At 42.8% G+C, this 13663-nt stretch overlaps 1 protein-coding gene across 16 annotated transcripts in view; it reads right to left on the reverse strand.

The window, feature by feature from the left end:
• Positions 1–13212, reverse strand: part of CLIP1 (CAP-Gly domain containing linker protein 1) — a 144986-nt gene extending 131774 nt beyond the window's left edge. For 12 of the 16 annotated variants that reach the window (XM_043978681.1, XM_043978678.1, XM_043978673.1 and 9 more), the window contains exon 1: positions 12928–13206. The gene's annotated coding sequence lies outside the window, so the exon portion shown is untranslated. Of the gene's footprint in view, positions 1–12927 lie in introns of all 16 variants that reach the window. The other 4 variants (XM_043978680.1, XM_043978682.1, XM_043978674.1 and 1 more) reach the window with 2 other exon arrangements.
• Positions 13213–13663: the final 451 nt, after the last annotated feature.

Here is a 13663-nt window from a genome sequence, read left to right on the forward strand (position 1 = left end):
CAGTCTCTACAAACTGCTTTCCTACTGCCCCCACACATTTCTATGTCTCCCCATCCTCAAAAATTCCTTACTAGCTCCCCACTAGCTATTGTCCTGAATCTCTCCACCCCTTTGTACTTAAACTCCTTGAGAGGCTATCTACAATAGGCATCTCTACTTCCTGTCTTCTCACTCCCTAAACTCTTTGCAGTTTGGCTTGTGACCTCACCATTCAACTTAAACTTCTCTCCAAAGTTACCAACAATCTCTAATCAGAGAAACTTGCAGCAAAGATTCTCTCACTCCTCACCCCACCCCACCCATTTTCCTGCTTCTCATCTAATTTTAGCTGAATTGGCTTTGTTTGTGCAAAAACTTTTAAATCTTCCATCTCTGAAATTGTCTTTTTTATTTCCTATGAATGTCTCTTTCTCTTGTTTGGTCATGAACTCTTCCCCTATCCTTCTGAAAAGTAATTTTTTCCATGCTTCATTAATTTGCTTATGATGTCACTTTTTTATGTCTAAATCATATACTCATTGAGCTTATCGTGGTATATGGTGTAAGATAATGGTTTATACAGAGTTTCTGCCAGACTACTTTCCAGTTTTCCCAACAGTGTTTGTCAAATAGTATATTCTCCTTTCCAATCTTCTTATACCTTACTCCCTTCCATGTATTCTGCTATCCGGTGACCCTGGTCTCCTTGTTGTTCTTCCCAGACAACACTCCATTTTCCAATTTTGAGGGTTTTCACTGTCTGTACCAATCCTTAAAATGTTCCCCTTCTCATATCTGCCTCCTGGCTTCCTTCAAGCTTCAACTAAAGTCTTACCTTTTGCAAGAAGCCTTTTCCAGTCTTCCTGATCCTTGGCATCTTCCTTCTGTTGTTTATCTCCACTTTATCCTGTATATATCTTATTTGTATATAGTTGTTTTCACATTGTCTTCCCTATTAGACTGTGAGTTCCTTGGAAGTAGGGACTGGTTTTTGCCAGTCTTTGTATGGAAGGGAGGGAGGGGAAAAAAAAGGAAAAAAAAGAAAAGATGCTTTCATCTGTACTCTGAGTTCATCAGTGCTCTATTTGGAGGTGAGGAGCATGCTTCATCATGGGTCCTTTGGAATTGTTATTAATTATTGTATTTATTGGAGTTTCTAAGTCTTTCAAAGTTGATTATCTTTATAATACTGTATAAATTGTTCTGCTAGTTCTGCTCACTTCACTTTGAATCAGTTCATACAAGTCTGAAACCATCCCCTTCAAAATTTCCACTAGCACAATTGTATTCCATTGCATTCATATTCCATAACTTGTTCAGCCATTCTCCAATTAATGGGCATCCCTCAGTTTCCGATTCTTTGCTACCTCAAGAAGAAAACAGTAGGTTTTTAATAAATGCTAATTAACTGACTAGCTCAAGAAGCTTTATAGTGTTAATATAAGAAACTAATTTTTCCATTCAACTGAACAAACATTTATTAACTACCTATTGTACATAGAACATTGCATTAGGTCCTGCTGGAACTGCAAAGATAAGTGCAACATACATCAATTGCTTTTGTCCAACTGTCTTTCTTTGTTACAACTTGTACTTTAGAAAAATCATCTTGACATCTGAGTGAAAAGTTGGATTTGAGTGGGGAAAGACTTGATTCAGGGATATCACTTAGGTGCTAATTGCAATAGTCTAGAAGAGGGGTAAAGATGGCCTGTAGTATAGTTGTGGCTATATGAATGGAAAAAAGGGGACATATCAGAGAGATACAGTAAAGAAAGAAATGAGATTTGACAACGGACTGTATACATCAGTCAGGTAAGAATGAGTAGAAGATGATATCAAGGTTTCGATCCTGGGAGACTGGAAAAATGGTGATATCCTTGACAGTAACAGAGAAGTTGAAAAAAGGGGAGAGTTGTGCAGGGTAGTGGAGATAATGAGCTCCATGCTGGACATGTTGAGTTTGAGATGCCTAGCAGACATCTAATTAGAGATATCCAAACAGCAGGTAGTGTTGTGAGACTGGAGCTCAGTAGAAAGACTTAAGACTAGGTGTCTAACTTGACACTTACTAGCTGTGTGACCCTGGGCAAGTCACTTAACCCTCATTGCCCCACAAAAAAAAAAAAAAAAACGTCTAGATTTGAGAATCACATGCATAGAAACAATAACTGAATTCATTCGATCTGATGAGATCACCAAATAAAAAATAGCAAAAAGAGAAGAGGGCCCATGACAATGCCTTGAGCAATCCTCACAGTTAATGAACATGACATAGCTGAAGAACCAGGAAAGAGCAATGTCACAAAAAGCTAGAGATGAAAGGATGAAAAAGTGATAAATACTGTCAAATGCTTCCATGGTCAAGAAGGATCAGGATTAAATATTGAAGATGTGAGGAAACTGGGACACTAATGTATTAATGGTAGAATTGTGAACTGATCCAACCATTCTGGAGAGCAATTTGGAACTATGCCCAAGGGGCAATCAAACTGTTTCATATGCTTTGATCCAGCAATACCAAGGGACAGTCTTTTGCCTTTCTATGCCCAGCACTTAGCAAGTGCCCAGCACATACTATGCACTTAATGTTTCCTAACTGATTGACTTGTCCTATGGGCAGCCAGAAAGAAGCCCATCAATAGGGAAAGATTAAAAATTTGAGTGAAGATGATTTGAAGGGGGAGGGGAAGAAGGGGAAATTTCTTCATCTGAGACCAGAGTGAAGGAGATATAGCAAAAGATGTCTGAATGATACTAGATGAGGAGAAGGGGAAAAGATAAGTTCTCAGTGACTGGTCTTAATTTTTTTTGACTAAGTATGAATTGGAATCCTCGCCTGAGAGAGTGGAAGAAGGAATGCTGGGAAAGGCATATGAGAGACATGGAAAGTGGAAGAGTAAGTCAATTAGGGAGGGAATAGAATATCTGCCTTGCCGTAGCAAGGGTTCAGCTCCATGGACATACATATCTCACTGAAAAACAGTTTTCTATTTGACATTATTTAAAAACTTAAAAAGTGTGGGGAAAACCCCAAAAGCTTAAATTGTGCATGACATACTACAGAGTGAAAGCTGTCCCCAGAGCTCCCATCTCTGTGGCAAAAACAAATAAAGTATCAATGCTCACAAAGGGCGAGGGATTGGGCATCCCAATTCTAAAAGAATATGGAACCACTCTGCTAGAATGTAATCGCCACAAACAATGAACTTCTTTTAACAGCCCAGTTTGAGAATTTATGCTCCAACTAATAAGATAAACAGAAAAGAACCTCACTTTCTTACAGTGGTTCCAAGCTGAAAAAAATTTACATGACCCTCTAAATACATATGGAAAGATCAATAGTTCAAAGCCATTTTGCCCTTGCTTTCAAAAAAGTTCTACAAAATCCCTGGAACTATAAGTGTACACTATATACAGCAGGCTTGGGAAAGCAGCTTAATGGAGAAGGAATGGCTACGCTTGATTCATTCTTCCCTCAAAGAGTTCATCCAATGATCTGATCATAGAAAACTATACTACTTAGTAAAAATGATGTCTTTAACTATAGTCCTATACATTATTAGAGTAGAAAGGAGTTTGAAAGGTCACCTAGTCCAAAACTCATTTTACAAGTGAGGAAACTAAGGCCCAAGGAAGGTAAATGGTTTATTAAGGTCACAGAGCTTGCTGGTGGAAAAGCCACGACCACAGCTTAGATCACCTGATTCCCCAGATGCTCCAAGATAGTTGAGTCCTCTTTCCACCCTGCAATGCTATTTTATTCAAGTGTCTGAATTCTTACATATGAAGCTGGAACATGACACTGAGATGGGGTGGACCAAGCATCAAGGAAGGTTAAAAGTGTTTTTTCTTTCAAAGCTTTACTCAGAAGAATAAAACTAGGCACAAGGTTGCACGTTCTTGGTCAAAAGGCTAGAACCGTTATCTGTACTAAGCATCTACACCTAATCCAATCCAACTGGCATGTACCCAACAAGAAACACAAAAAACAAGAAGAAAACAAAAGTTCACAAATGAGGTCTGCAGAACTGTTGCTGTTTTCCTATCTTTAGAGTGGAAAAAAATCTTCTTGTTTTCACTTTGAAAAAAAGACATTCAATTATTGCTTTAACTCATACATGGGGTGGAAAAATAAGCCTGGTTTCAACTTCTACAGTTGTGTCTGAACTCTGAGGAATGCACCTGGCCATTTTAAAAAAAAATAACCACTTACACATTAGCCTACCAATTCCATAAACATTGTTTTCAACTTACTTAGTTCATTATATTTCTACTCAATACAAATAATTCAATCAGATCCAATTATCTTCGAAGATTTTTAAAAAATCCATTCTAAGAAGTGGAAGGAAATAACTGATAAAAAGGTGAAGGAATTAACACATGGAAAGGGATGAATTATGATAGGAGCGTGTTTGTTACCCATCAAATGAGATAATATATTAAAGCACATTGAATATTTTGAAGTGTCATAACAAGTGCCTATCATGATCACTGAATCCTTAACTCTTCAAAAACTTTAGTAACATTCATTAAACAATTTCTTCACAATGGCATCTTCCCTACTCAAAATGTTCTCTAATTTCTTTACACTCTACCCCTCAATGTACTTCATCCTCTCCTACCACTGCCACCAAATCTACAACTCCCTATTTCAGTACCAAATTCTAGTTCCCCATTTCCATCTACCATCCTAACACCATCATTTCATGTAAATCACAACACCATCCTGAGCACCCCAAGTACCCTCAACTCTACCTGAACTATGTCTGAACATGTCAATATCATGTGTGAATAATAATAATAACAATGTGTGAACAATGTCAATATCCCTTTTTTTAAAACTTGGATTTTAATAGTGATTCACTTCCTTATGACAGTCTCCTTCCTAACTAGTACTGCTGCCTCTGGTTTGTCTTCCCATTCCAATTTACCTAATATATATCCAGAAGCCAGATTGATTAACTTTCTCAAGTCCAAGTCTAAACAGGTCACTCCCCCAAACAACGGTCTCCAATTGCTCCCATGGCCTACCAAATAAAATCTGAACTTCTCAGCATGATTCTTCAAGCACTCCATCTTCTACCCCTAACTCAATTTCCAGCTTTATCATCTACTGATGCCTCCGCTTCCCTAAGCCTTTAAACAAACCCAATTCTTAGAGATCCAGCTACACAAACTATGTTCCCTCCTACCTCCAAGCCTTTTTGCTCATATTCCTTCTACTTGTTATACAGCCCTCTACCCTTCTCATCCTTCAAGGCCCAAGTCAAATGTTAATTCCCTCAATGTTATCCCAGATCACTATAGCCAAAGAACATATCTTGCACCAATGAACCCCCAGGGGGTTTTGTTTGTACCTGTCTAATAATGTTTCACACATTTTGCCTTGTATAGTTCATCTTTCTGTCCTCCAACATCTAGCACAGTGCTTTACACATATTACTCTAATTAATTTGCACATGATATTTCAATCACAATGGCTATATAAAGTATTAAAAATCTAGCATTCACACACAAAAAAAACCTATGAGAAACTTTTAGGCAGAAGATACACTCAAAATAACTTAAAATAAGGACTTAAAATACAGAAATATTTAAAATCTAATTTCCCCATTTAGATTCTAAGGAGCTATACTTCAGAAGACATTTAATAAGGAGAGGACCCATGAATGCAGTACACTACTTTTTTCCCCCCTAACGATGAATGAAGATTTTACAATATCTTATTTTCCTGATAGGCAATAATCCCCCAAAGAATTGTTTCATAACATTTACAGAAAAGGTTAAGATTCTAAAAGCCGTTCTGATGAACCTATGCTATTATAAAATCTTAAATTACAAACTAGAAAAATGTCTTGAGAAGGAGAAGTAATGGAAGAGAATTGTATTATTATCCAGATAAAATCAAACATGAAAGTAAACCATGATGTACCTAAACTGTTTTTAAAAATGTAACTATATACCTATTGTATTGGATAATAGATCAGCAGAGGAAAATGACAAATGTTGTAGGGGATATGGGGAAAATGAGACATTAGTACACTCTTGGTAAAGTTGTAAACTGATTCAAACATTCTATAGAGCAATTTGGAACTATGGTCAAAGGGCTATACAATCATGCATACTCTTTGACCTAATAATACCATTACTAGGTTGGTATCCAAAAAGAGATTTAAAAAAGAAAAGTTGAGGGGCAGCTAGGTGGCGCAGTGGATAGAGCACTGGCCCTGGAGTCAGGAGGACCTGAGTTCAAAGCCAGCCTCAGACACTTAACACTTACTAGCTGTGTGGCCTTGGGCAAGTCACTTAACCCCAACTGCCTCAGCAAAAAACAAACAAAAAAAACAAGAAAAAGAAAATTTGAATTAGAAATTGAGGAGATGCCCATCAGTTGGGGAATGGGTGAAAAATTGTGGGATAAGATTATGATGGAACCTGGAAAGACTTACATGAGATGATGCAAAGTGAAATGTACTGTATACAAAATAATAGCAATATTGTAAGATGATCTGTCATAAATGACTTGGTTATTTTCAGCAATATTGTGAGGATCAATTTTTAATTGGGGAGTGTTAGCTAAGCGGCTCGCCGCAATATTGGGGCAAGGAAGGAGACCGGCAGCCTCCCTCAAAACAGAACAGGATTTATTTTAACAAGAAGGAACTTAAAAAAAAACACACACACACAAACAGGATCAGCAGGATCAAGGGAAAGGAAATAAAATGGGGAAAGGAAAATTATACAACCTGAAAAGATACCACCACCCAGGAATCAGCTGAGAATACGCAGAACTCCTGTCACCTTCCAATCTCCAGCTAGAATGCCCAATTCTCCTCCCCCAATCCCAGAAAAACCCCAACACAGCCCCAGCCAATGGGATGCCCCCTCTGACAGTCACATGACTGCCCTCACTAGGCTTCCAATATTTATAATTTTGCCAGGCCCATGTAGGCGTCCTCGAGTGCTGATGCTGTGAGGTACCAGCTCCATGGCAACGGCTACAACCAGTGGATGGAGCACCATGCGGTATGCAGAGCCCCAGGCCAGTGTGCACCAAGGCATAAAAACCTCAAATAACAATTAATTCTTTACAATATGATGATCTAAGACAATTCTGAAAGAAAAATGCAATCCATCTCCAGAGAAAGAACTAACAGTATCTGGACATAGATTGAAGCATAATTTTTTTTAGTTCCTTTTTCTAAAGTTTTTGTGTCTGTTTTCTTTTACAACCTGACTAATGTGGAAATGTTTTTGCATGACTACACATATATAACATACTGAATTGTTCTTAAGCGGGGGAGGGGAGGGAGGGAGAATTGGAAACACAAAGATTTAAAAATCTGTTAAAATTTGTTTTTACATGTAATTTGAAAAAAAATAAAATTCTAAATAAATGGAAAAAAGAAAAAATGTAAATATAAGGGCTAAAGAAAACTGGAATACAATACACACACACACACACACACACACACACACACACACACACACCACACACCCCTTGGCAACCAGATATTCCCTTCCTTTGAAAATACAACTTGTCTTCAATCAATTCTTTTTTAGTACCAGATTTCCAATCTAACCAGCCAAGTAACTCATCCTGGCTGCTAAAGGGGATTAAGAGTAGAAAGAAATTAACATGAATGTGATTAATGTGAATGTGATGTAAACCATACAGACCTTTTTAAATAGCAAGTGCATAAAGAAGGAACCTTAGTGAAAAGGTTTTCCTTTCACATAGGCTGTAACTCTCAGGGCTGCTGTCAAATGTATTCTACTGCCTAGAAAGGGAAAGTCTGAGCAGGTTCTTGGCTGATAGTATTACAAAACATACAAATCCAATGGGGATGGGGGTGAGCTGGGTAAAGGGGGTGATCAGGAAGGGGAAGGAAAACAATGGAAAAATCTTCCCAAATATCCTTAATACCACTTAGCTTTTCTGAGAAAAAAAAACTATCCATTAAATCAGTACCATGTTTTCTTGCCAGCAAGAATAGACCTGAGGAAAGGAGGAGTTAAACCAACAAAGTTCCATTTATTTTATTCATCATTCCTAAAGTTTTGGACAATTTGCATATTCTAAGCACCTGGATCCTTTAAACCAAAATCTTCAAAGAAAAGCAAGGCCTTGGCATTGATAAGAGTAAGAACAGAAAAGTTCTTCACTTTCTATTCCAGGTTATAAAACCTAGAGATAAACTAACAAAGGATGATGCAAAATTAATGTAATCCAAGCCTAAATGGAATTAGTCTTCACACTTATATGCTATATTTGGCAGCTTTGAATATTTCCATCAGGATTCCTTAGATGCAAAAAATGATGCAGTATCCCCAGGGAAACAATACATGGATAGATAGATTGCCTCCTTCCCTGAAGGAATTCAGGAATATCATTTGCAATGGCTCCAGTCAAGGTATATAAATTATATTATAAATGAACTCCTTCAGACTCAGGTTCAGCACAAACATGTAATGAAAATGAGCCTACCACTGTCCCAGTGCCTTCAGCATTAGTGGGATGGGTCCTTCTGGAAGTGCCATCTGGAGATGATTAAAAAAACAAGGTCTTCACTAATTATGGCCAAGATTCCTTGGTACTTCATGCCAGGGCAAGGATATTAACCCAGATGGCCTAACCAATTCAACTTTGGATAATTACAGACTTTCCAACCTAAAAATGCTTCCACTCTTTGTGACCCTGTGGACCATGCTATCCATGGGGTTTTCCTGGCAAAGATACTGAAGCGGTTTGCCATTTTCTTCTCCAGTAGATTAAGGTAAGTGACTTGCCCAGGGTCATATAGCTAGTAAGTGTCTGAGGCCAGATTTTAATTTGGGTCTTCTAACACCACACACCCAGCCCTTTATCCACTGAACCACCTAAATGCCTTCCTGAGATTCCCATGTGGTACCACTAATACATATTCTTCTTGAAAGCACACCAGGGAGCAGCTAGGTGGTGCAGTGGATAAAGCACTGGCTCTGGATTCAGGAGTACCTGAGTTCAAACCTGACCTCAGACACTTGACACTTACTAGCTGTGTGACCCTGGGCAAGTCACTTAACCCCCATTGCCCCACAAAAAAAAAAAAAGCACACCAAAATTCAGTGCTTCTGATTCACAGCTTTAAAAGCTCACCTTGGGGGCAGCTAGGTGGCGCAGTGGATAGAGCACCGGCCCTGGATTCAGGAGTACCTGAGTTCAAATCTGGCCTCAGACACGATACTTACTAGCTGTGTGACCCTGGGCAAGTCACTTAACCCCAATTGCCTCACAAAAAAAAAAAAAAAAAAGCTCACCTTAATGAAGAAAACCAACTTTTATTTTAAAAGTTTAAATAGATGATACTATAAAACTGCCTAACTATATATACAGTCAGAAATAATCTCACATTAATACAGCCTTTTAAGGTGTAAAAATCTCTTATTGCACCACAATCTTATGATGCAGGTAATGTAACTATTACCCTCATTTTTACAGATGAGAAAAAAAAAAAATGATCACACATAAGGATCTGAAATGTCAGAGCTAAAACTCAAGCCCAGGTCTCAAGATTCCGAAGTCCACTGCTCTTCCCACTCAATGTACCTACCATGCTGCTTCCTATTACTGACTATGGATATATAGTTTCATACCAAATGATAATCTGTAGGTATGTGCCTCAAGGTAAAGAGGAAAATGTTCTCTCAATCAACAAGTGAGAGTAGAATTTCAATAAAGTGTGTATAAGCAAATGTCATTTAACCAAGATTGCCAGGGTGGAGGCAAAGATCCTGATGAATACAAATGGGAACTTGATTAACAAGTCTCAAGCAATTCTAGTAGTCAACCCATTTTCTGATACTTTCTCCTAATAAAATCTCAAACTCTTGTGATTTTACTTTACTAGCTGTGTGACTCTGGGCAAGTCACTTAACCCTTTTTGTCTTAGTTTCCTTCTCTGTAAAGTAACCTAGAGAAGGAAATGGCAAACCACTGCACTATCTTTGCCAACAAACCCCCAAGGGATCACAAAGAGTTAGACAGGACAGAACAACAACAAAGCCCTCTGTGACACTGAAATTTCTCACAGAATCAAACTTTAGAGCTGGAAGAGCCCTTGAAGGTTGTCGAGTGAACATCTCTCCTTCATTTTTACAAACAAGGGCACTGAGACCCAGAAAAGGGAAACGATTTGCACAAGGTCACACAGAATATCAATATAGCCAGGGATCAGATCTACATCCTGATTCTAAACCCAGCTCTTATCCCACCATGACACACTGCCTCAGCTTTGCTATCATTCTACGGTGGATTCCCCTTCCCTAGAGGTGTTCAAACAGAGCAGGGAGACCTCTGTCTGGGCACTGAAGTTAAATAGCTTCTGAGGTCCCTCCCAATTCTAAAATTCTACAAGCTATTTCCGGGGTCAAGGATTTTCTTTTCTGCAATTCTCAAAGGCCCACTTACTACATGAGAGAAGGGAGTACCTATACTGAACAACAACAACAACAAAATAGCCTGAAGACTACCCAGTGTTATTTGTCCTTCATTCTCTTTTTTTTGGGGGGGGGGGAGGGGGTAAGGCAATTGGGGTTAAGTGACTTGCCCAGGGTCACACAGCTAGTAAGTGTGTAAAGTGTCTGAGGCTGGATTTGAACTCAGGTCCTCCTGAATCCAGGGCCGGTGCTCTATCCACTGCGCCCCCTAGCTGCCTTTCATTCTCAAAGAGGACCATGACACAGGTCATGACTTGCCATGAACTGGATTAAAGTGAGCTTCACTTTCTCCTCCAGAGCCATCTGGGGCCAGTGGCAAGATACATATCAGGACTACAGGAGATGGTTCTGGATGTTTAAGACAACTGGGGTTAAGTCATTTGCCCAGGGACACACAGCTAGCTAGTAAATGTCTGAGGGGAGATTTGAATTCAGGTCCTCCCAACTCCATGGCCAGTGTGCTCTACCCACTGCCTCACTTACTATTTTTTTAAAGGCTGAGAAAGGAATGAATCTGTGATGGCAGGCTAACCCTGAAGGAGGAGGCACCAGGAAATTTACTTATGATGGAGGTGGGGAGTTGTGGGGGGGGGATATGGGGGGGGCGAAATGAGCTAAAGGAAATATTCCCAGGCACCACAGTTCCCACGATATATTTAAAAATAAAGAACTCACAACTAAAATTACTATTCAGAGAAGGGAGAGCTGAAGAACTAACGTGGTTGCAGTGGAAACACGGAGGAACAAAATTGTTACTCGTTTTTAATAATCACCCAATTAAAATTTACTGTATGCCTACTATAAGCCAGCCACTGAACCAGAAGCAGAAGTGATACAAGGTGATAGAAGACAAGATTCTCTCCACCTCCCCAGTTAAATAGATCATAGTCTATTTTGAGAAAAAAGACAGATACACATGAAAGGATAACAATACCAGAACACAAAAACACTAAATGAATAAAAGAAATTCCAGTTGTTCACCTTTTATAGCCCTACTCACTCCCCGTAAAGGGGGCGGAGAAAAAAAAAGAGGGAGCTTTTTAAAAATCACCCTAGGGCCAGGGAAGTTTCTAGCCTATGGCTACGAAGCTAAAAGCTACTAGACAGCAGTCATTACTGCACATAGCCTATTAAAAAGTGCTCAGAATCTGCTGAAGGAACTGCAATTTATCCTTTGGACAATTTCCTGCTCCGAGTTCCACCCTCCTTTCCTAGCCTGATGAACCGAGCTGACCAACCTAGAAAGAAACTTGACCCTTCTCTTGAGCCTGCAAAATTAAGTCCTTAATAGTCACTTCCTTCCCTTTGCGCCCAAGCTGGGCTCCTCTCATTTTCCAAAGCCAAAGGCCCCGGGCTCAAAATCTAGGAAAGGCACTCAAAGTGTCTTTACCTGAAATAAGGATGGGGTTGGGGGGGGAGGGGAGGGGAGGGGAGTCGGCCCCGGGGAGGCAAACGAGGCTTCCAGAGAAACCCTTGCAGAATTTCCTGCTTTGCTCCTTCCCCCCCCCCCCCCCCGCCCCAGTGCAGCCCCAAGTTGTGATTCTTGGAGAACACGGTGGCTCCTGGCATCTGCTGCTTCATTCCTACACTCCAGAGAGGTGGCCTAAGAAGGAGGCTGGATTATTGCCAAAAGAAGGGGGGGGGGGGGAATGCATGAAGAGGAGACCGATTTAAACCACGTAACAGGTCACTCCGATCTTACCCCCAAAGCAGTCAGATGGGGGGAGAGGGGGAGGTGCTAAGACTCCCATTTTAAAATACCATCTGACCCAATGTCATCAGTTTCCCCCGCCTGATGCCCCGCTGAGGTGGAAGGCTCGGATTACCGAACAAGCGGGCTATTTTGGAGAGTCAGAAAAATGAGAAGTGACCCGAGGCGCTGGGGTCAGCCTCCCCCCGAGGCCGGCAGCCCGCGGCCAGGACAACAAAAGCCCAGGCGGCTCGGGGAGGGGGCCGGGGACAGCCCCCCTCGGCCCAGGCTCAAGGCCACGGCCGCCGCCGAGCCGCCAGCCTGCGTCCCGGCTGCCAAGGAGCTGAGTAATCCTCAGGTGACTCGGGCCCGGCCCGCCCCGAGGGGCCCAGGGGTCAACAGCCCGCCGGGGCCGGGGCCCAGCCGGGGCTCGTTCCCCACCACCCCCGACCCCCCACGGGGTCACCCAGCGGGGGCCGGGCCGGGGCCGGGGGAGGCCCTCCCGCCAGCCCGCAGCCGCCCCGCAGCCGGCCCGGCTCCATCTTGAGGCGGCAGCGGAGGGGAGGGGAGGGGGAGGAGGCCCCGGCCCTCGGGCTGACAGGACCGCGCCGTGAGCAAGGAGGGAGGGGGCGAGGCCGGGGCCTCGCCGCGGCGGCCTCGCCCGGGAAGGGGCCGGAGCCCGGGAGGCCCGGGAGGGGAGGGGGAGGAGGACGCCGAGGAGGAGGAGGAGGAAGAAGGAAGGAAGGAGGCCGCGTAGCCGCCGCCGCCAGGCTCACCGGGACTGGACCGCGCCGGGTCTAGATGGGTCCTCGCCGCCGCCGCCGCCACCTGTCGGGCTGAGCTCTCCTCCTCCCGCCGCCGCCGCCGCCGCCGCCGCAGCCGTCTCTCCCTCCCCACTCAGCCGCCGCCTTAGCCGACGGCCCCGGCCGGTCAGTCAGTCAGTCAGTCAGTCACTGCAGCAGCAGCAGCAGCAGCAGCAGCAGCAGCAGCAGCAGCAGCAACCGCGGCGCAGCCGCCTCCTCCTCGCGCCTCCAGCGAAGCCTCGGCTCAGGCTGGGCGGGAGGGATGAAGGAGGGAGAGCGTGACGTGAGGCCCCGCCCCTCTTAAAGGGGCCGCGGCCGCTCTCTGCGGGCCCGCCTGGCTGGGTGTGTGGCTGGTGTGTGTGTGTGCGTCCGTCTGTCTTTGTGTGGGTGTCTGTGTAGCTGTGTGCGTATCTGGCTGTGTAGCTGTGTGTCTGTGTATCTGTCTGGCCGTGGTCTGTATCTGTGTTTGGGTGTGTGGCTGTATCTGAGCATCTGTGTGTCTGTCTGTCTAGATCTGTGTCTGGGCATCCTGTGTCAACGTGTCTGTCTTTGTGTGGGTGTCTGTGTATCAGTGTTTATGTATCTGCCTGTGTACGTGTGCCTGAGTATCTCTGTCTGCCTGTGTGTCTGGATGTGGCTGTGGCTGTCCATCTGTGTCTGTCTTTCTGTCTGGGAATCTGTGCCCGTGTCTCCCTCCTTCCTTCCCACC

Source organism: Dromiciops gliroides, chromosome 1, assembly GCF_019393635.1.
Source record: "Dromiciops gliroides isolate mDroGli1 chromosome 1, mDroGli1.pri, whole genome shotgun sequence".
NCBI classification, from domain to species: Eukaryota; Metazoa; Chordata; class Mammalia; order Microbiotheria; family Microbiotheriidae; genus Dromiciops; species Dromiciops gliroides.